This window comes from Protopterus annectens, chromosome 7.part0 (assembly GCF_019279795.1).
Source record: "Protopterus annectens isolate FY-2018-M chromosome 7.part0, PAN1.0, whole genome shotgun sequence".
Taxonomy (NCBI): domain Eukaryota; kingdom Metazoa; phylum Chordata; order Ceratodontiformes; family Protopteridae; genus Protopterus; species Protopterus annectens.
Genome location: NC_056739.1, coordinates 1,942,144,355 through 1,942,168,848, shown reverse-complemented (window position 1 = coordinate 1,942,168,848; position 24,494 = coordinate 1,942,144,355). Strand labels below are relative to the sequence as shown.

Below are 24,494 nucleotides of genomic sequence, written 5' to 3'. Positions count from 1 at the left end.
ATATAAGAGACTTTAGCTATGCATGTGATGATAATAAATACAAATGATAATTTCAAAATAAATCATAATGCTTCTACATTTTATAGTAACACTGTTCCAGCATTAATCACAGAAAAACAATAATTGCTATGCAATCCAGTGATTTCTACACAGTACTTTGATTTATGTTTCTGTGACATTTATTTCTTCCCATGCACAGTGCTAGTGCCACTGTTGTGTCTGCCTACCAGCCTTTCCCTTTGCATCATAATCTTTTTTATTTATATTTGTTTCAGAATCAGATGTTTCACAACTACATGATCTAGTTAGCCTGCAGTAATTAAGTGAGTATCTGTTGTCTGATATCGATAGCTTCCTTTAAGCTGTTTAGGGTCACGAGGAAGGTGGATCCTGTTCTGGCACTTAGTAAATTCAAGGCAGACAAAAACTAATCCCAGACAGGGCACTATTCTGTCATGGTACTTTAATTTATTTTGCAATGTTGTCCAGTTGACTGATTCCTAATTGTGTTTAAATATTTTCAGAGCTACAGCTAGGCCTTAGAGCATCCTGTGTTGTTCACTGATCTGGAGCCCCCCCCACAACTCTAAATTGAAGACAAAAAGAAAAAGGTCCTGTCTGTGAATTGAGTGCTAAAAAAAGGTTCTTTAAACTGTAGGAAACCATTTGTTGCAAACATAACAATGTGTCACCTACAGCTAAATACCACACAATGACCACTGTGAGCTTCAGCCATGAACACAAATGAAGTATCGGCATTCATTTTTGAATGTTACTGCACTACACCACACAGTGGTTGAGATCTAACTGATGCAGGTATCTGCATTAATTTTTGAATGTACAGCAATATATCACACAGTGTTTCTTATCTAACTGATGCAGTATTAGTATTCATTTTTGAATGTTACTGCACTACACCACACAGTGGTTGAGATCTAAATGATACATTATCAGCATTCATTTTTGAATGTAAGTGCACTACACCAAACAGTGGTTCTAATCTAACTTAAGCCGTAGCAACATTAATTTTTGAATGTTACTGCACTACACCACGCAGTGGTTGAGATAAAACTGATGCAGTATCTGCATTCATTTTTGAATGCTACTGCACTATATCACACAGTGGTTCTGATCTAACTGATGCAGTATCAGCATTCATTTTTGAATGTTACTGCACTATATCACACAAAGGTTTTGATATAACTGATGCAGTATCTGCATTCATTTTTGAATGTTACTGCACTATATCACACAGAGGTTCTGACCTAACTGATGATTATCAGCATTCATTTTTGAATTTTACTGCACTACACCACGCAGTGGTTGAGATCTAACTGATGCAGTATCAGCATTCATTTTTTAATGTTACTGCACTATATCACAAAGTGGTTGAGATCTAACTGATGCAGTATCAGCATTCTTTTCCGAATGTTACTGCACTACACCCACAGTGGTTGAGATCTTACTGATGCAGTATCAGCATTGATTTTTGAATATTACTGCACTATATCACACAGTGGTTGAGAACTAACTGATGCAGTATCAGCATTCATTTTTGAATGTTATTGCACTATATCACACAGTGGTTGAGAACTAACTAATGCAGTATCAGCATTCATTTTTGAATGTTACTGCACTATATCACGCAAAAGTTCTGATCTAACTGATGCAGTATCAGCATTCATTTTTGAATGTTACTGCACTATATCACACAGTGATTCTGATCTAACTGATGCAGTATCAGCACTCATTTTTGAATGTTACTGTACTATATCACAAAGTGGTTCTGATCTACCTGATGCAGTATCATCATTCATTTTTGAATGTTACTGCACTACACCACACAGTGGTTGAGATCTAACCGATGCATTATCAGCATTCATTTTTGAATGTTACTGCACTACACCACACAGTGGTTGAGATCTAACCGATGCATTATCAGCATTCATTTTTGAATGTTATTGCACTACACCATAAAGTGGTTGAGATCTAACTGATGCAGTATCAACATTCATTTTTGATTGTTACTGCACTATATCACACAGTGGATCTGATTTAACTGATGCAGTATCAGCATTCATTTTTAAATGTCACTGCACTATATCACACAGCGGTTCTCATCTAACTGATGTAGTATCATCATTCATTTTAGAATGTTACTGCACTACACCACACAGTAGTTGAGATCTAACTGATGCAGTATCAGCATTCATTTTTGAATGTTACTACACTACACCTCACAATGGTTGAGATCTAATGGATGCAGTATCAGCATTAATTTTTTAATGTTACTGCACTACACCATGCAGGGTTGAGATCTAACTGATGCAGTATCAGCATTCATTTTTGAATGTTACTGCAGTACACCACGCAGTGGTTGAGATCTAACTGATGCAGTATCGGCACTCATTTTTGAATGTTACTGCACTATATCACACAGTGGTTGTGATCTAACGTTTGCAGTATCAGCATTCATTTTTGAATGTTATTGCACTACATCACACAGTGGTTCTGATCTAACTGATGCAGTATCAGCATTCATTTTTGAATGTTACTGCACTACACCATGCAGTGGTTGAGATATAACTGATGCAGTATCTGCATTAATTTTTGAATGTTATTGCACTATATCACACAGTGGTTCTGATCTAACTGATGCAGTATCAGCATTCATTTTTGAATGTTACTGCACTATATCACACAGAGGTTTTGATATAACTGATGCAGTATCAGCATTCATTTTTGAATGTTACTGCACTATATCACACAGAGGTTCTGATATAACTGATGTAGTATCAGCATTCATTTTTGAATGTTATTGCACTATATCACACAGTGGTTGAGATCTAACTGATGCAGTATCAGCATTCATTTTTGAATGTTACAGCACTATATCACACAGTGGTGAGATCTAACTGATGCAGTGTCAACATTCATTTTTGAATGTTACAGCACTACACCACGGAGTGGTTGAGATCAAATTGATGCAGTATGATCATTCATTTTTGAATGTTACTGCACTATATCACACAGTGGTTCTGATCTAACTGATGCATTATCAGCATTCATTTTTGAATTATATTTCACTATATCACACAGTGGTTCTGATCTAACTGATGAAGTATCAGCATTCATTTTTGAATTTTACTACACTACACAACACATTTTTTGAGATCTAACTGATGCAGTATTAGCATTCATTTTTGAATGTTACTGCACTGTATCACACAGTGGTTGAGATCTAACTTATGCAGTATCAGCATTCATTTTTGAATTTTACTGCGCTATATCACACAGCGGTTCTGATCTAATTGATGCAGTATCAGCATTCATTTTTGAGTGTTACTGCACTATATCACACAGTAGTTGAGATCTAACTGATGCAGTATCGGCATTCATTTTTGAATGTTACTGCACTACACCACACAGTGATTGAGATCTAACTGACGCAGTATTGGCATTCATTTTTGAATGTTAGTGCATTACACCACACAGTGGTTGAGATCTAACCGATGCAGTATTGGCATACATTTTTGAATGTTACTGCACTATATCACACAGTGGTTCTGATCTAACTGACACAGTATCAGCATTCATTTTTGAATGTTACTGCACTACACCACAGAGTGGTTGAGATCTAACTGATGCAGTATCAGCATTCATTTTTGAATGTTACAGCACTACACCACACAGTGGTTCTGATCTAACTGATGCAGCATCCACATTCAGTTTTGAAATGTATGCACTATAGCACACAGTGGTTGAGATCTAATGGATGCAGTATCAGCATTCATTTTTGAATGTCACTGCACTACCTTACGCAATGGTTGAGATCTAACTGATGCAGTATTGGCATTTATTTTTGAATGTTACTGCACTAGATCACACAGTGGTTCTGATCTAACTGATGCAGTATCAGCATTCATTTTTGAATGTTACTGCACTATATCACACAGTGGTTGAGATCTACCTGATGCAGTATCAGCATTCATTTTTGAATGTTACTGCACTATATCACACAGTGGTATTGATCTAACTGATGTAGTATCAGCATTCATTTTTGAATGTTACTGCACTTCACCACACTGTGGTAGCGATCTAAAAGATGCAGTATCGGCATTCAATTTTGAATGTTAGTGCACTACACCAAACAGTGGTTCTGAACTAACTGATGCAGTATCAGCATTCATTTTTGAATGTTACTGCACAATATCACACAGTGGTTCTGTTCTAAATGATGCAGCATCAGCATTCATTGTGAAATGTTACTACACTACACCACACAGTGGTTGAAATCTAACTGATGCAGTATCAGCATTCATTTTTGAATGTTACTGCACTACACCCCTCAGTGGTTGAGATCTAACTGATGCAGCATCCACATTCATTTTTGAAATTTATGCACTATAGCACACAGTGGTTGAGATCTAATGGATGCAGTATCAGCATTCATTTTTGAATGTCACTGCACTACCTTACACAGTGGTTGAGATCTAACTGATGCAGTATTGGCATTTATTTTTGAATGTTACTGAACTAGATCACACAGTGGTTCTGATCTAACTGATGCAGTATCAGCATTCATTTTTGAATGCTACTGCACTATATCACACAGTGGTTCTGATCTAACTGATGCAGTATCAGCATTGATTTTTGAATGTTACTGCACTAAACCACACAGTGGTTGAGATCTACCTGATGCAGTATCAGCATTCATTTTTGAATGTTACTGCACTATATCACTCAGTGGTATTGATCTAACTGATGTAGTATCAGCATTCATTTTTGAATGTTACTGCACTTCACCACACTGTGGTAGCGATCTAAAAGATGCAGTATCGGCATTCAATTTTGAATGTTAGTGCACTACACCAAACAGTGGTTCTGAACTAACTGATGCAGTATCAGCATTCATTTTTGAATGTTACTGCACAATATCACACAGTGGTTCTGATCTAAATGATGCAGCATCAGCATTCATTTTTAAATGTCACTGCACTACACCACTCAGTGGTTGAGATCTACCTGATGCATTATCAGCATTCATTTTTGAATTTTACTGTACTATATCACACAGTGGTTGAGATCTAACTGATGCAGTATCAGCATTCATTTTTGAATGTTACTGCACAATATCACACAGTGGTTCTGATCTAACTGATGCAGTATCAGCATTAGTTTTGAATGTTACTGCACTATATCACACAGTGGTTGAGATCTAACTGATGCAGTATCAACATTCATTTTTGAATGTTACTGCACTACATCACACAGTGGGTGAGATTTAACTGATGCAGTATCAGCAATCATTTTTGAATGTTACTGTACTACACCACGCAGTGGTTGAGATCTAACTGATGCAGTATCGGCATTCATTTTTGAATGTTAATGAACTATATCACACAGTGGTCCTGATCTAACTGATGCAGTAACAGCATTCACTTTTGAATGTTACTGCACTACACCACACAGTGGTTGAGATCTAACTGATGTAGTAGCAGCATTCATTTTTGAATGTTAGAGCACTACACCACACAGTGGTTCTGATCTAACTGATGCAGTATGAGCATTCATTTTTGAATGTTACTGCACTATATCACACATTGGTTCTGATCTAACTGATACAGTATTAGCATTCATTTTTGAATGTTAGAGCACTACACCACACAGTGGTTCTGATCTAACTGATGCAGCATCCACATTCATTTTTGAATTTTACTGTACTATAGCACACAGTGGTTGAGATCAATCGGATGCAGTATCAGCACACATTTATGAATGTTACTGCACTACACCACACAGTGGTTGAGATCTAACTGATGCAGTATCAGCATTCATTTTTGAATGTTAGAGCACTACACCACACAGTGGTTCTGATCTAACTGATGCAGCATCCACATTCATTTTTGAATTTTACTGTACTATAGCACACAGTGGTTGAGATCTATCGGATGCAGTATCAGCACACATTTATGAATGTTACTGCACTACACCACACAGTGGTTGAGATCTAACTGATGCAGTATTGGTATTTCTTTTTGAATGTTACTGCACTTTATCACACCGTGGTTCTGATCTAAGTGATGCAGTATCAGCATTCATTTTTGAATGATAGTGCGCCATATCACACAGTGGTTCTGATCTAAGTGATGCAGTATCAGCATTAATTTTTGAATGTTACTGCACTACACCACACAGTAGTTGAGATCTAACTGATGCAGTAACAGCATTCATTTCTGAATGTTACTGCACTACACCACACAGTAGTTGAGATCTAACTGATGCAGTATCAGCATTCATTTTTGAATGTTACTGCACTATACCTCACAGTAATTGAGATCTAACTGATGCAGTATCGGCATTCATTTTTGAATGTTACTGCACTACACCATGCAGAGCTGAGATCTAACTGATGCAGTATCAGTATTCATATTTGAATGTTACTGCAATATACCACACAGTGGCTGAGACCTAACTGATGCAGTATCAGCATTAATTTTTGAATGTTACTGCACTATATTACACAGTGGTTCTGATCTAACTGATGCAGTATCAGCATTCATTTTTGAATGTTACTGCTTTATATCACACAGTGGTTCTGATCTAACTGATGCAGTATCAGCATACATTTTTGAATGTTACTGACCTTCACCTCGAATGGGTTGAGATCAAACTGATGCAGTATGAGCATTCATTTTTGAATGTTACTGCACTATATCACACATTGGTTCTGATCTAACCGATACAGTATTAGCATTCATTTTTGAATTACTGCACTACACCACACAGTGGTTCTGATCTAACTGATGCAGCATCCACATTCATTTTTGAATTTTACTGTACTATAGCACACAGTGGTTGAGATCAATCGGATGCAGTATCAGCACACATTTATGAATGTTACTGCACTACACCACATAGTGGTTGAGATCTAACTGATGCAGTATCAGCATTCATTTTTGAATGTTAGAGCACTACACCACACAGTGGTTCTGATCTAACTTGTGCAGCATCCACATTCATTTTTGAATTTTACTGTACTATAGCACACAGTGGTTGAGATCTATCAGATGCAGTATCAGCACACATTTATGAATGTTACTGCACTACACCACACAGTGGTTGAGATCTAACTGATGCAGTATTGGTATTTCTTTTTGAATGTTACTGCACTTTATCACACAGTGGTTCTGATCTAAGTGATGCAGTATCAGCATTCATTTTTGAATGATAGTGCGCCATATCACACAGTGGTTCTGATCTAAGTGATGCAGTATCAGCATTAATTTTTGAATGTTACTGCACTACACCACACAGTAGTTGAGATCTAACTGATGCAGTAACAGCATTCATTTCGGAATGTTACTGCACTACACCACACAGTAGTTGAGATCTAACTGATGCAGTATCAGCATTCATTTTTGAATGTTACTGCACTACACCTCACAGTAATTGAGATCTAACTGATGCAGTATCAGCATTCATTTTTGAATGTTACTGCACTACACCATGCAGAGCTGAGATCTAACTGATGCAGTATCAGTATTCATTTTTGAATGTTACTGCAATATACCACACAGTGGCTGAGACCTAACTGATGCAGTATCAGCATTAATTTTTGAATGTTACTGCACTATATCACACAGTGGTTCTGATCTAACTGATACAGTATCAGCATTCATTTTTGAATGTTACTGCTTTATATCACACAGTGGTTCTGATCTAACTGATGCAGTATCAGCATATATTTTTGAATGTTACTGACCTTCACCTCGAATGGGTTGAGATCAAACTGATGCAGTATGAGCATTCATTTTTGAATGTTACTGCACTATATCACACAGTGGCTGAGATCTAACCGATGCAGTATCAGCATTCATTTTTGAATGTTACTGCACTATATCACACAGTGGTGAGATCTAACTGATGCAGTATCGGCATTCATTTTTGAATGTTACTGCACTATATCACACAGTGGTTGAGAACTAACTGATGCAGTATCAGCATTCATTTTTGAATGTTACTGCACTATATCACACAGTGGTGAGATCTAACTGATGCAGTATCAGCATTCATTTTTGAAGGTTACTGTACTACACCTCACAGTGGTTGAGATCTAACTGATGCAGTATCAGCATTCATTTCTGAATGTTAGTGCACTACACCACGCAGCTGTTGAGATCTAACTGATGCAGTATCAGTGTTCATTTTTGAATGTTTCTGCACTATATCACATAGTGGTTCTGATCTAACTGATGCAGTATCAGCATTAATTTTTGAATGTTACTGCACTATATCACACAGTGGCTGAGATCTAACTGATGCAGTATCACCATTCATTTTTGTATCTTACTGCACTATATCACACATTGGTTCTGATCTAACTGATACAGTATCAGCATTCATTTTTGTATGTTACTGCACTACATCACACAGTGGCTGAGATCTAACTGATGCAGTATCACCATTCATTTTTGTATCTTACTGCACTATATCACACAGTGGTTCTGATTTAACTGATGCAGTATCAACATTCATTTTTGAATGTCAGTGCACTATATCACACAGTGGTTCTGATCTAACTGATGCATTATCAGCATTCATTTTTGAATGTTACTGCACTACACGATGCAGTGGTTGAGATCTAACTGATGCAGTATCGGCATTCATTTTTGAATGTCAGTGCACTATATCACACAGTGGTGTGTCTGCGCTGAATGTCTTAACAGGGAAGAAATAAGGGGAAGATTTTTTTTGTGTATGTGCAGAAGAGTTATGTCCATAGTTCATGGATAAGTTATTGATATAAAAATGGAGCTGATATACAGTTCACTCCAGAATTTCAAAATGAGTGGCACATTGTATATGGTAAAATAACATGAATACTCTACTTCACCCTAAAAGGGCTGACTTGTCATTATATATTTTCTGCAGTCATGATGTCAGTACTTTGAATATAATAACACATTAGTAAGCTGTTTGTTTACTAATTGTGCAGTTATACTGGGCTCATCAGAAGTGCCCTTTTTTCAAGAAAGCCAAACAATAAACGTAAAGGCAAAATCCTTTAATATGAATTCAGGAAATAGCTTGCAAAAATCTCATTAGTGATATTATCCTTCTTACACAAAGACCAGGATGACACAAAAAAGAATGCACAGTTTAACACTGATCACAGCTCAGGTGACATGTTTTCAGTCAACTGCATGGGAGCTAGAGGGACTGGGCAGGGCTTGGTGGGAAAGAACGGCTAACACCAGCTTATCCATCTTTGGTGGTTGGCAGCAATCTGGCCTATTGCACTGGCCACACCTGATGTATCACACACAAGTATAGTACGTCTGTGGTGCAGTGGAGTGTCACTTATAAGTTGGCCAATGTGGTACCACAACAAGGACATGCCCTCTGTAATCAGCAACTGTAGAATTTGCAAGCCACCATTGGGATAGGTTAGGTGCAGGAAACTGATGCCCAAGACATAGATGATAATGGTCCCTGCTGTTGGTTTGCTAAACAAGAACTTCAGAAAAACAAACTAGCCATAAGGCCTTCTCCTCAAAGGAATGGAAGGCTTAAATTAGTGGGCAGAAGGGTAGGGTTAGATGATCAGTGGATATGCAACAAGTTTTTCATAATGAATGCAGAAAGAAAAATTAAAGCAATAGCAAGAGACAGAAGTTTCGACAAATGTGAAAACAGCAGAAAACAGAAAAAAAACATAGAACTAGAAACAAAAAGGAAAAAAGCAGCATTCAGAATTCAACAAAACATCTTATATTTGGTTTACATTTTGTTTTGCAGAAGAATTGTAATGGGCAAAAATGGACTGAAAACCAGAATGGAGAAGAGAAGAAATAAAACTGCAGGATCTCTAAGGTTCAAAGTGAGATAGAAGACCTAAGTTAAGAATAGGTACTCATGTAATGCACACTTCCTCAACATCAGTTTTCTTCACGGAATCGATAAGTGTTAGAAACAAGGACTTATGCAAGAACACGACCACTTTCATTTGACTCCACCTGTTAAAAAAAAAATTCTCCCTAATAGAAGCAATAAAGATGAAATGTGACATTTTACTAGAAAATTATTGAAGAATAAAATTTTAGCATAGTCACTGTGACCAATAAGAGGCTCATTGTTGTGATGGCCATAAAAATCTTATCTTAGAGCTCTCAAATTTCCATCTCCAAAATGTGGAACAAATAATATCCTCTCATAATAGAAAACAAATACATTGTCAAAGCAATGTACTGGAGGACCTCAGTGAATAGATGATTGCAAACTGTGATATCTTCATTGAAGGTAGGGAGTGCAAAATAAACAAGCTTGTGAAGGAAACTAAGAAACAATTAGCCCTTAGAATGACAGGAAACCATGTATCATTTATTACCAAGTCAAGGCAGTATTAGGTTAGCAGGTGAGAATATGTGGAAGACTTAGTTAACTGCTGTCTACAAACACTTAGCATTACTGTGGTGGCTTAGATAAATGAGGAAAGAGCAAATTCCAGGCATGGCAGAAGGCTGAGGCTTTTACATTGTCAAAGAACAGTCTATCAGCTGACTGAAAATATTTAATTTTTGATGATGGATGCCTGTTGTGAATCCTGCAGTGTGACAATCAAAGATGAAAGTGCTAAAGCTCTACCCCAAATGTATTTGAACTGTGTGACTTGAAAGACTGTGTTGCAACTGGGTTAGTTATTTTCAAGCATGGCAATACAGTAATGAGAATTCTTCTTCTTCTAGCTTTTCCCAGTTAGGGGTCGACACAGCAGATCACCTGTCCGCTCATGATTGCTAGTGAAGTTCTACAGTGTTAAGTTGTCAGCCTGGCACCCAACCTTCCACAGAAGGCACACACACACACACACACACACACACACACACACACACACACACACACACACACACACACACACACACACCTAGGTCCAATCTACCTACAGCATATCTATGGGATGTGGGAGGAAACCAGAGCACCAGGAGGAAACCCACATGACCACAGCTAGGACATGCAGACTCCACACAGAAGGCAGCCCAGCCGAGGATCAAACCAGAGAATCTCTTGCTGTGAGGTGACAACACTAACCGCTGCACCACCTTGGCCGCCCAATACAGTCATGAGAATGGAAGACTGAAAATCAAGGATTCATTCTATTTTCTAAACTAGAACCAACACTATGGAAAACTAATGAAAGTTTAACCAAATAAGCTAAGCATTTTTAACTTCTACAAGTTGAACAAGACCATCAGCTGATCTTAAGCAAACCTATAGTAAAGTCATTGATAAAAAGGAAAATGAAAAGGGATGCAGACCAAGAACTGAGGAACACACTGAAGAGAAGCACAAGATTAGGAGAGACTTGACAGTCGGCACCAAACTACCCAGTTTTGGAGAAAGTTGAAAACCAGAACAGTAAATTGTTTGTAAAGCCTCTCTTAGCAAGTTGATTATGAAGGATAACATGATCTAAAAAATTAAAGGCCAACTTTAAATCAGTTAAGAGACCAAATGTGATGAGACATTTATTTGTGTAGATAGCATCAGTGAGAGACTGTAGCATTAGGGAAAGGTCAACGGTAATAAGGATTCAGGTAGTTTTATAGCTACTTGAATCCATGGTGTGATAAGAATGGAAGGCCATGCTATTACTGAGGGCCCACAACTGACATACCACAATTGGTAAAGACTACTTTCTCAGAGATGTTAGCAAATTTTTTGCATACTTGAAATACATTTACATTTCTCAAGACAGTGGGAGGTAATAATGAGGGTGTATTTACATGCCACAGGCATAATTTCAGCGGTGAAAACAAGTTAAAAATACAGATGCAGAGTCTGCAGCTAAATGAGGTCACCAGGACTTCTGGACTTCTTAACAGGTGGTTTTCTGACAAGGAAGTTAACCTTACTTATAACAAATGTGGTGAATTTGAGGAGAGAAAAAGGCATTGCTGTATTGTAAAGGGTGTTTAGCCAAGCAAGGCAGTACTAGAAGGTCTGAATAGTGAGGAGGTACTCAACTAGGGGAAGAAGGAGCAAACACCACCTGCTACGTGCTTATGAGAGGGATCACAAGTCACAGTAACAGAAGGAGACAGAAAGGTAGAAGGACCCAGACATTTTAATTTTCCCCTAAAAACCTCATGTAGGAGCCAAACAGCTGCCATTGTTTTTGTTTTACCCCAGAGGTATTTAATCTTGGCAAATTTAAAACCTGTTCAGTTTTTACTCCATGTAGGATTTGGGAAAGTAAACTGTTTCCAAATAACTTCCAAGTCTTCCATAACTATCCCTGTGTTTTAGTTTAAATTTTAAGGAGCAATTAAGTGACTAACACATTTTTTTAAGAACCCACCTAGCACTCAGAGGAAAATAGCAGCAACAACAGGTAAGGAATTAACATCATGTGTAACATATTTTACAAATGATGGATTCAAAAAGTATTTAAGGCTATCTATATGTAGAGTCATCAAATTTTCAAGTGCACAAAATGAAATACTTTTTTATGGAAATTTAATATTTTGCAGGGCAAACTACTCCAACAGACATAGCAAAGAAGTGAACACCTTGTTTCCAAAATTAAAGTATATTCATGTAAATCTGAGCTGTTTCTGTTGTTTCATTTAAGATTAAGGTATTTCAGGGAAAAACAACTGATATGACATTTTTCATGATTTACTTCAAAATCCAAAAAGAAGCACAATGGGGCCGGAACCTCGGAAGTAATCCACCAACACTAAACGAACTTTTAAAAATTTATTTACTGTTATAAAAACATCAAAAGATAAATGAAATAAAAAATACGTAAGCGCTTTCGTTTAGCCTCTGCCAAACTTTTTCAAACAATTGCCAATTCACTTCCTATCCAATATATAAGCGTGACGTATTAATTAAACAATTTAAATTACGTTACAATTTAAACAATTAAAACATTAATAAAGAAAAATGAGAAAATGAGTTATAAGTTAAACAAATGAAAATGCGCCTTCTCCAGTACAATACAATACAGAGGCTAAACGAAAGTGCTTACGTATTTTTTATTTCATTTATCTTTTGATGTTTTTATAATAGTAAATACATTTTTAAAAGTTCGTTTAGTGTTGGTGGATTACTTCCGAGGTTCCGGCCCCATTGTGCTTCTTTTTGGATTTTGAAGTTTTGGCTTTTGAGACTTTTCATGATTTACTGCAGACCACAAATGCCCAAATAAGAATTACCCTGTGTGAAGAGGGACAAGTAGTAACTCTACCTACAGGGATGGAGACGTTATTGAACAAAATCATTCAATGAAAACAAGACGTCTGGTCCAGCTGGAAAAATGTAGCTTTCTTAAAAAGACGAGCTGGATACTGTAAACTACAGAGATTGTAAACTGTAAGAATAAGAAAAACATTCTTGAAACACTTTGTATCCTGTTAGTCCTAACAGACCTTAGCAAAATATATTCTTAACATTTGGTTCTGCTTAACAGGATTTCTTACATAGATTTTCTAAACAAACTGAAAATGGGGCAGAATTTGTCTTGAAATTTTCCTAGATAAAAGCACAGCATATAACTGTTTCCTAAAATATGAATAACTCGTGTATATCTTATGTTATTGTATTTTTGGCATTAATCAAAAGCTTAAAGCAAAACCTCTCAACCTCTTAGCAACAGAAATTCTGGATAAAGTCGAAAATAATGGTGGAACAAAGTCCCCAAAACAGGGACAGATTTATTCATTGGTCTTATAAACTTAGAAGGTTGCTACAATAGCATGGCATGTTAGTATGCATTTTCTGAATGACATGAAGTCTGAAACTCAAATGCATGACATTACTTAGTGCCTTCAATCCTCAGTGACTTGCAAGAAAAACAGAAATTTTATGAGGAATGTGCCAATAATATGAGGCAAAAATCTGTGCATTCTGTGAAAATCTGTACAGCTGAGAGGTATGCTTGAAACACATCAGTCTAAAAACTGCTGGCCTCTCACAATACTGCTATAGAGCCCAATACCGGTTATGCAAATAACCAAGAGTCATATCAGACACTGACTCACTTATTTAACACCTGTCTGAGATAAGGGTAGATAAAGTACTGTAGCATCACAGATACTCACCGGCTTTCTAATATTTAAAGCATGAAAAGGGCTAGGAATTGAACTCTGTATCTCCAAACCTGATACATTCTCACACTGATTTCTCCCAAAACAGCCTTTAATATAAGCAATCTTTTGATTACAGTAAGCAAAATGTGTGCCTTCATCTCCTTCTCTGTCCCCACTGTAAACACCACTGTCGCATGTTCAGAAGGTAGATGGTCTCTCCAACAGCTCATGCCGCTCTTCTGCTGCTTCCCATAATGACCTCTACTTTGCAACATGCTAACCAATAAGGCACTCACTATTTGTCAATGCAACATGCTAACCATTAAGGCACTCACTATTTGTCAATGCAACATGCTAACCATTAAGGCACGCACTATTTGTCAATGCAACTTGCTAACCATTAAGGCACTCACTATTTGTCAGTGCAACATGCTAACCATTAAGGCACTCACTATTTGTCAATGCAACATGCTAACAATTAAGACACTCACTATTTGTCAATGCAACATGGTAACCATTAAGGCACTCACTATTTGTCAATGCAACATGCTAACCTTTAAGGCACTCACTATTTGTCAATGCAACATGCTAACCATTAAGGCACTCACTATTTGTCAATGCAACATGCTAACAATTAAGACACTCACTATTTGTCAATGCAACATGGTAACCATTAAGGCACTCACTATTTGTCAATGCAACATGCTAACCTTTAAGGCACTCACTATTTGTCAATGCAACATGCTAACCATTAAGGCACTCACTATTTGTCAATGCAACATGCTAACCATTAAGGCACTCACTATTTGTCAATGCAACATGCTAACCATTAAGGCACTCACTATTTGTCAATGCAACATGCTAACCATTAAGGCACTCACTATTTGTCAAGAGGTTATAATAAAGGAGACATGCCCCTTGAAAGACAAACATTTGGTCTAGCAATTATTGCAGGTTCATAGGCCTACACTAGGCTAACTACCTCCAGGTCCTTTATAAGCTTAGCTATCCAACCCAACCCAACTGCATCCCCAGGTAACATGTGCATTTTAATTGGGGGTTATGTTAGTTAGAAGGTTGCTAAGAAGTTATGTGTGTGGGGGGGGGGGCATTTTAGTTAGAGATTGTTGGCCTCTGTCTATAAGAAACATAGGGGTCAGCACAGGGATAAATTTATGACTACCCATCTAGTGTTAGTTAGGGAATGTTTACCGTCAGCCTGGGGATGAATTTATGATTTCCCATCCAATGGTCAGAGTTATATTTGAATAGGGTTAGGGAGGAACTCTGCTTCACATGGATGGGGAGCCTATTCCAGGGCATGGGGATCATTTGAGTCACATATCTGCCTTGCTAGCATGTTCTGTTTTTGTCACATGCAAAGTTCAAATCCCTGGATCTAGTGTTCCTGGGGAAGCTCGTTTTGCAGATGTGCAAAAGCTTCACCAAGGCTGGATTTAAGGATGCATTATATGCCAAGCACAGATTGCCTCTCAGCAGCCCCATAGGAGACTGACTATAGAGGCAAGGTTCTAAGGTGATCTGTATAGGACAGTGTGTTAGTACCCTGTGTTCTCCTGGTGAGCAGCCTCTGTGGGCATTCCATCTGATGCATATGTCTAGTCAGGTACATGTCGAATAGGGCATTGTACTCAATGATGGGTCTGATAAGGGACAAATGGAGTGGTACTATGAATTTCTTGGACCTAAATGACACACCCTTACTTATAAGGTGGGCAACATAGAATGATTTTCTTAGTATCTCGGGTATGCAGTGATCAAAGGTCAGATTACTGTCAACATATGTTTTGAGATCTCTAACTACCGGGTCAGCTCTTAGGGTGTCCTATCAATGGAGTAATTTGCCTGAGTAAAAGTTTTCCCAAAAGGCAGTATAATCACATTTTGGCATTGTGTTTTAATCTCTGGCTTCGGAACCAACAATTTGCCTGTGTTAGACCCTAATGCAAGATGCTACTGTTATGGAGTGGATTAATGATAATTTAAAATTTGCAGTCATGTGCAAACTCTGTGAGCCAGAGGCCCGTGACATAAACCTTAGCCTCCAAAGGTACATACCTAGCAGGAGTGGAGGATGTCTTGGGTCCCATCAGTGAGCCAATGACAATCCAGCAAGTTGTGTAAGGACTTATGCCTAGTTCAGTGAGTTTGTTAACAATACCCAAGTGGGGCATTGTGTCAAATGCTTTAACTTGTTTTAGGTACAGGTACATGGTCTGCACCATTTTCTCTTCATCCATTGTTTTCTCAAATATGTCTACAAGGTGAAGTAGGCATGACCTTCCTTTGACAAAACCAAACTGGAATGGGTCCAGTGACTGCAGGTTGCCAATGTCTTTGTTGATCATTTCCATGATAATTCATTCCATGGAGTTACATATTAGACTAGTCAGACTAATGGGTCTGTAGCTTCCGCGGTTGGTTGACGGTTCAGCCTTATGAAGGGGGATAACTGTTACTATTCTCTATTCGCTTGGTACATACCTGGTTTGAGGGTGTAGTTGAAAAGAGACTCAAGTGGTCCTGATAAGTCATGTCACAGGCTATTTAGGAGGCAATGTGGGATATTGTCAGGCCTTACTGAGGCTGTGTTTTTAGACTTAGTGAGTGATGATATGACCTGCTACCTGTCGATAGTTGGGGAAGCATGCTGGTAGGGATTACACAAGGGGTTGAGGGGAAGGGGAGTAAAGTTCGAGTTGAATTTGTTGGCTCAGTGAAGGTGGTACAATTTACTACCAGTTCCGTTCCCTGGTGTGCACTAGCGTTGAGGTTTTGGACATAGCTGTAGAAAGCCTTATGGCTGTCTTTAACCTGGGAAGTATCTTGACCTCATAATCGACCTTGTAGGATTTAATTAGTCCTCCTATTTTCCTGTGTAGTTTTATTAGTAAGCTCTTGTCATTATGAGAGTTGTTCTTTCTGACTTTGACAATGACTTATTTCCATTTGTTATACACCCTGTTGAGATTAGGATTCCACCACTGTGATTTGTTTGGAGGGTTGGTTTTGGGCTAACTTCTTGTAGGTACAGCAGGCTCAATGCAGGCATTTACATATTTGTACAGTGTTTCTGCGAATAATTCTATATAGCCTGTTATGAACTCTGGGTGGGCAGAGCACTGAATTCCGATGAGCTGTCACTCCATAGGTTCATAGGTGTTTACTAGGGCCTTTTTAAGCCTAGCAATGCATCCCAAATCTCTGATAAGTTCTGGTACACTTGATAAGTGTACAGAGGGACTTGGGAGGTGGAACATTTACAAGCAGGGGCCTGGGAGATTAACCATTTACAGGCTTCCTGTGTCCATTAGAGACATAGGTGCCAAACCAGGGATGAAATTCCTGTTCCCCATCCAGTTCTCCAAGTTGCACTTGAATTGAGTTAGGGAGGAACTCTGTTTCACATGGATGAGAAGCTTCTTCCAGCAAAGGGGTAGTCCCTGGGATACATACCTGTCTCTCTAGCAGGTCCTGTTTATATCACAGGCAAGGTTTAAGTCTTTAGAACAGATAATTCTGGTGCTGGTTGTTTTGTGGATATGCAGGAGCTCCATCACAGTGGAGTCTGACAACGCCTTGTATGCTAGGCAGAGATCTCCCCTCAACAGCCTGTAGGAGACAGAATACATGGATAGAGCCTTGAGGTACTCTGCATAGGACATGTTACTTATGCCCTGTACTCTTTTAGTAAGGAACCTCTGTGGACATTCCAATTGTTGGATATGCCTGGTAAGGTACATATCAAAGTGGAACAATGACTTCCTTGGACCTAGATGCCATACCTTTGTTTATAAGATGCACAACATAAAACAATTTCCTCACTACTATAGACACATGATGGGCAATGGCTAGATTACTGTCTATGTGTGTCCCAAAGTCCCTGACTACTGGATCAACTCTTAGGAGGTGTGTTACTAATATCATAGTTACCAGGGGTGGATGACTTCCCAAAGGATACTATTATGCATTTCTTGGCATTTAGTTAATAGGATGTAGTTTGCATTAGAATACTTTTTAACTGTAACAGATTTTACTGGCTTTCCCAAGGGTGTCTCAAAAAACTGCAACAACAACCAAGAAGTCAAGAAATCTGGACCAGTATCTTTATTCAAACTTTCTGCCAAGTTAACACAACACATCTTCATTAACCAATTTGGCCAAAGAATGCAACAGTTTCAGACAGAACTGTTAATCAATGAGATTAGTTACCTTATAATCACTACTACACCACCAAGCTCCTTACTGTAATTCCAAGACTCATAACTGTGAGACTTGGAATTATGAAAAAAGTACAAGTAGCAAGAGAGCAGTGAATGTCCAGGATTGCTGTTCACCCTTTAAAAATGCTTTTTGTAGGGAGCCTTTCTCCACCCTAATGCACAGGGTAAGCAAGTCTCTACACTCCAAACTTCTATATGCCAATTCTGAGACCTCCATACCTTGAAAAATAGGAGATGCTCCATGAAAGAGCAATCTTGAACTTAGTATATGTAATTCTGAATTTTGTTCATTCAGTCTCACTATTCTATGGCTTGCCTTAAACAAGTCTTGGAATATCAAATAGTTGCCACATAGAGTCGGATCATGGTCAAATGGGGACCTAGGCAGGGTAAATAAATCGGGGCCCATCCCAGAGCAGCCCCACCTGTGGTAATCCACCCCCCCCCCCAAAGCAGTCACCTCCCCAGACATTCCAGTGTTCCACTACTTGGATACTTCTCTCCATTTGCCAAAAACACCATTCAAACTTGTCAGTGTGCATACTGCTTTGTTACTTACTTCTACAATGATTACAGACATTGAAATAAAATAGTACAAACACTGACAGCCACTTGCTAAGCAAGCAATACAGTCTCAGAATGAAAACAAACTTAGCATGAACAGTAAACTTCTATGTCCTTGAAACTCACATTTAAATGCCATAAAACCCACATTAAAGAAAATGCATGTGGCCAGTGGAGGATTAAGTTTACCTTTGAGCTGTTTTTAAACCATTGCACACATTTATAGGGCCATGAATACATGCATGTGTTCTTTGATTCACCTTCTCGAATGCATTAAATTATATTCCTTGCATAATACCGCACCACTTGTTGGAATGTGTTTTAAATCTGTAGTTTGAGCATTCTTCTAGTAAACAATGAAACAAAACGTATGAACCAATAATGACAAAACTACCCATTTCAGAAATTTTTAACCATAAAACCCCACTCAAACTTATATCATTGAATCTATCAATATGCACAAACTCTACAGATGTAAAAGTCATCCGAATAATTCCACATTAAAGGGATCTGTAACTAATGAAGAGGTTGTTACTGGCAAATGCTTTGCATTTCAGTGCTTCATCTGCAAATCCAGTGCCTGCTGCCCTTAAAGAATTGATTGCTTATGTAATATTAAAAAAATTGGTAAGCTGGTAATATTGCAATAGGGAATGGCTGACAAAATGACAAGTTCATAGTTATGAAGCATCTCATACTCACAAGTGCAGAAACCCTATCCCCTTAAAATGCACCAAATAATCAGCAATCAAAAGGGTACAGCAATACCACCACTCCATCTACATGGTGTGGGAGTAGAATCTACAGTCTTCTGCTCCAAAAGCTCTACTTTAAATTACTTACACACACACATACACACACACACACTATCTCTCATATGAACAGAACAGCTAGTTTAAATTACATAAGCACACACACACACACAGACACACACACATACTCTTTCTCATACAGAAACGGAACAGCTAGCTTAAATTACATACCATCACATACACATACATATGTATACATGCACAATTTCTCTCTAGTTTCAAGTATTTACTTAGACACACACACACACACACACACACACACACACACACACACACACACACTCTCTCTTAACAAAATGGATAGTTTAAATTCTGAGTGCAAGTGTGGAATGTGTCTACTTACACGGTGGCATGCATGCTGTGCAAGTATGTTTCTCCTTAAAGGAGAAAGTGTAGCCACCACATATTTTTTTTTTTTTGTTAAATATATTATTAAAGTAAATGCTTACGCCTCTTGGCCAGAGTGGGCCACTCCCCAGCCATGTGGCCCTAGGCGACCTTCTTTCTGCTGGATTCGCCTCTGTTCTCACTCCACTATTATATTTCAAATCACCTAATAGAAACATTGAAACTACAACATTACTGTATAATGTTTGCCTTTTTAATTCACTGTCACCTCACTTTAGACAAGTAACGTATGAACATTGCATATTTATTTGTTCATTTACTTATGTCTTTAACATATTGGAAAGTACAAATGAGAAAAAAAAAAAAACTTTTCAGTGGCCCAGAAGAAAAGATTCACATTACATACATTTTCACAGGAAGTAAGTATGACATAATATTCACACTAGGGAACAGATAGTTCAGCAGGTAATCACTATGTTAAGTACACTATGTAGCATTTACAGCATGCTAAAGTCACAAATATCAACAGACCATTCAGCATTATTTTACAGTTTACATACATAGAAATTAAGTACACAGACACCAGGTCAGGCATTTGCACATTTTATCCAAACAGCTATTTACTTGAAACCTGTAAAGAGGAGACAAAAGAGTGAGAATTTTAGGATATTTACTAGCTATGCTACAAAAGGAAGGGACATAGTAATTGCATTGTTACAAGGTCAGGACTGTTCTATTGCTAGGTATAATTTAAAAATATACATGGAATAACAGAGTAAGAAGGGGTTGCGAGAAGTGCAGGACTATTTTAATGATCTGTACATTTTAAGTTGTAGATGAAACTAGACATTTCTGATATCCGTTGGAACACAGTTCCACAGTTTAACAATGTCTACAGAGCATAGGTAGCCACCATAATGATTTTTAGATTTCTGAGCAAGCACTAATTTCGTTGAATGTAGTTCTGCATGGAGTGTGTACCATTTTAATAGTAACATGCATCTGTACAGCTTTCTGACTTACTTCAGTATGTTCACAGTCTGTATATCTATCTATATATCTATCTATCTATCTATATATATATATATATATATATATATTATATATATAATATATATAATATATACATATATATATATATCTATATAACTATATAACTATATATATATATATATATATATATATATATATATATATATGTGTGTGAGTATGTGTTTGCAGTGCAGTTTGTTATCCGTAAGTTGTGCTTGTCTTATTGTTGCAACAATTCCATGTCATAGCAGAAGGCACCGTGTACCAGTCCACCAACCTAATTTAAAAAAAACAATCACAGATAAGTAAGTGAAAGGAACATATGTTCTCACTGCTTGTGGTCTTTCACAGCAGCCTTGCACACTAATCCACATTGCTAATGTGAATTTGCTTTTGACAAACTATTATATTCCCTCTGTTGCTGGGGTGGTCTCAGATTTAGTATACCACAGCTTTACTTGTATTTTGATTGCCTTCTGTGTTTGAAATGGGTTCAGAAAATAGAATCAACATAGGAAAACATATTACTTGTCACCCATAAAACTTGTGTGATATGATATTATGAATTGATTACTAGGAAGGATTAATGTCCACATTTATTCTTTCCATCTGCTTCCTGCTTTCTCATCTTTAACCACTACTACTGCAGTTTAGTTGCAATACAAGTCAAAATTTGGCAAAAACATATTTTTCCTTACTTTCAATGGAATTGAAATCTCAGTTAAGCATAAACAACAAAAATAATTTGCTCACATCACAACATATGCAGAATGAGTGAGGAATAAAAGTATACTAAATAAGGTACACATCAGAATAGCAGATGTATTTCACTAGTAAAACTCCCAGCTAAGTAATGGATCTTGAATACATGCTAAGCTCCAAATTGCTGTATTATATATCCATTGCTGTATTACATTTTCGGTGCACTATCTAGCTAGAAATCTGCAAACCTCTGTGTTGCCCTTTTCAAGTAATATCTGTATTTTAAAGAAAATTATCTTAATCTGTTATAATGTTTCTCATTACAGCTGGAACAGACTGCTCTGATAAAATTCTTGTCTATAGCTTTTACAGTTGCTCACACAATATTTTCTTTTAGGTATTTCAGAAACTTTAAACCAAATATATAACAAGCTATTTCATAATGTACGCACTGGACATCTTAAAGGAATGCTAGTACAATTGAAGGCTTCAGTGTGCTGCAAATACTATATTTTTCTTTCTAGCTATAACATTTCTTGTGCCAACTATGAGTAAACCACCACTAACAAAGTACTCAGGGCACCAAAGGTCATTGGTAACATCAGTTTGTAAGGAAATCAGATACATTTATTTATTCCTGTTTTGCTTACCACCCTATCCCAGATATTTAAATGCAGGGTTGTTTTTCATAATTTATGAAACTCATTTCTTGACCCGTGTTACTGTTTTAGTGCTATGTCTCTTTGCCAAACACCTTTGCTACAATACTGAACAGTAAGGTTGTGTCAAACATTTGTTTAGCAAAGACACCTTAATAGTTGAAAACTGAGAAAATAAGAGGGAATTAACAGTAATAAGGCATCATAAACAAGACAAAAGGAAACATGCTAGCATATGTGGAACCATGGCCACCTAAAAGACAATAAACTACAAATTACCTTTGAATAATCAAATTATATTTTTAGAGAGGGAGAGATATAGATCAGACAGCTTGCTAAAGACATATGCACTGTCTTTTTTTCTGGCTTTAACTGTCTTGCTGACTAGTGTCAGCATAGCTTCAGGTAGAACATCAAAACATTCCTTGTTATTTGTAAGAAATATATCAGTGTTTTGGGAGGAAAAAAATACCTACCTCACTGCTTACTGTTGCTTTCTTTGCAGCTCGGTGCTGAGGACATCTACTGACAAGGTTAAGCAGTGGACTAAAGCTGGTGTTGGACATGCAAAGTTTATGAGGAGACAACTGACAAGTTCTACTCCCAGGTCTTTGCTAAATTAATGCATTGGATTACACAACAAGCAAGGACAATCCTGGAATAACTGACCCAGCTGTTTAAGTGGAAAGGTGCATTATGAGGTTCTTGAACCATTAACTACTTTTCCTTCACAGTAGTGGGAAACCACTCAGAACAGTCATACTGTATACCTAAAAAGGATTCACTAGTACTATCAGTGGGGTGCAACACCACTCTCAGATATGCAAATCTTCTGAAGGACACTAAAAGCTCCCTCTGCTGCAGTGTCCAGTAAGGGCCTCCTGCTCTTTGCTGAACAGCTCGGTATGAGTTAAAATCAAACAGTCGTGAACTACACAAGACCGCTGCTTCACCACTGAGGACTTGACAAACAGACAGTTTGCAAACATCTGTCAAGAGATATTCTTTGCTTTTGCCTGGGTCTCTCTCTCTCTCTGGCTCCTTTATACAGCTGCTACTGGACATTTACACTTTTGTCTTCCTTCCTCTTAGTGACTTTCAGCAAGTGGCTATTTTTCTTTGCAGAGTTTAAAAGAAGTGTCTTGCTGGCCCAACACTAAAAAACAAGAATTTAGAAAAGGTGTGACATGTTTTATTTAACCAGTAAAGTTTAGCTCCAGGTGAGGGCATATATTCAATATGAAAATTCTAAATGGCAACACATTAAAACCACCAATAAAGCATGTCACAGCCCTTCTGTTTAATGTTGCACGATTTATCTACTCATAAACTAAAAGTACTAGAGAATTAATGATCAGACCATCAGTAAATTATGAGAGGCAATTCAGCATTGAAGCACAGCTGTCACTTTGAACACTATTATTTAATTTCTAAAACCATACTTGATGACATAAAGGAGGAAAGTACAGTTGTGTACATCTACCATAAATGTAGATGTTCGAGTGTCTTCACTGTTGCAGTCATGACTGCAGGGTTCTCCCCTGCCGGTAGGCAGCCCTCGGTCAGACAGAATCTCAAAGTCTGGGTCCGGCGTCGGTTGTTCAACTCTGCTCCCTGAAGTCAGAGCGCCAGGAGTATAAAGCTGACAACCGATGCCATCTTCTCCAGTTTTTCTTGCCCCAGATGTCAGGAGTCCCAAAATGAAAATGGTCCCAAAACCTTTGCAAAGACACCTCAGAAGAATGGTGAAAAAAGGAACCACACAAAAGTAAAAATAAGAGGGGACAGGAGGGAGGGAAACCCAGACGGCAACAGTGAAGACACTCGAACATCTACATTTATAGTAGGTGTACACAACTGTACTATGTTCATCGTGTTTCACTGTTGCAGTCATGACTGTAGGGTAGAATCCCAAAGCTGAAAGAAAGGGAGGTGGTCATAAAGAAGAAGGGGTGGCTAAAAGGCCCTGCAAGACTGCAGAGGTAAAGCCTGCCCTAGACTTAGAGTAGAGAGGCAAATTGTAGTGCTTAGAGAAAG

General features: G+C 37.8%; 1 protein-coding gene across 1 annotated transcript in view; it reads right to left on the bottom strand.

Moving 5' to 3' along the window:
- The window catches only part of SLCO3A1 (solute carrier organic anion transporter family member 3A1), a 1,904,841-nt gene that overhangs the window by 558,715 nt on the left and 1,321,632 nt on the right, over positions 1-24,494 (bottom strand). The gene's annotated exons all lie outside the window — the stretch shown is intronic.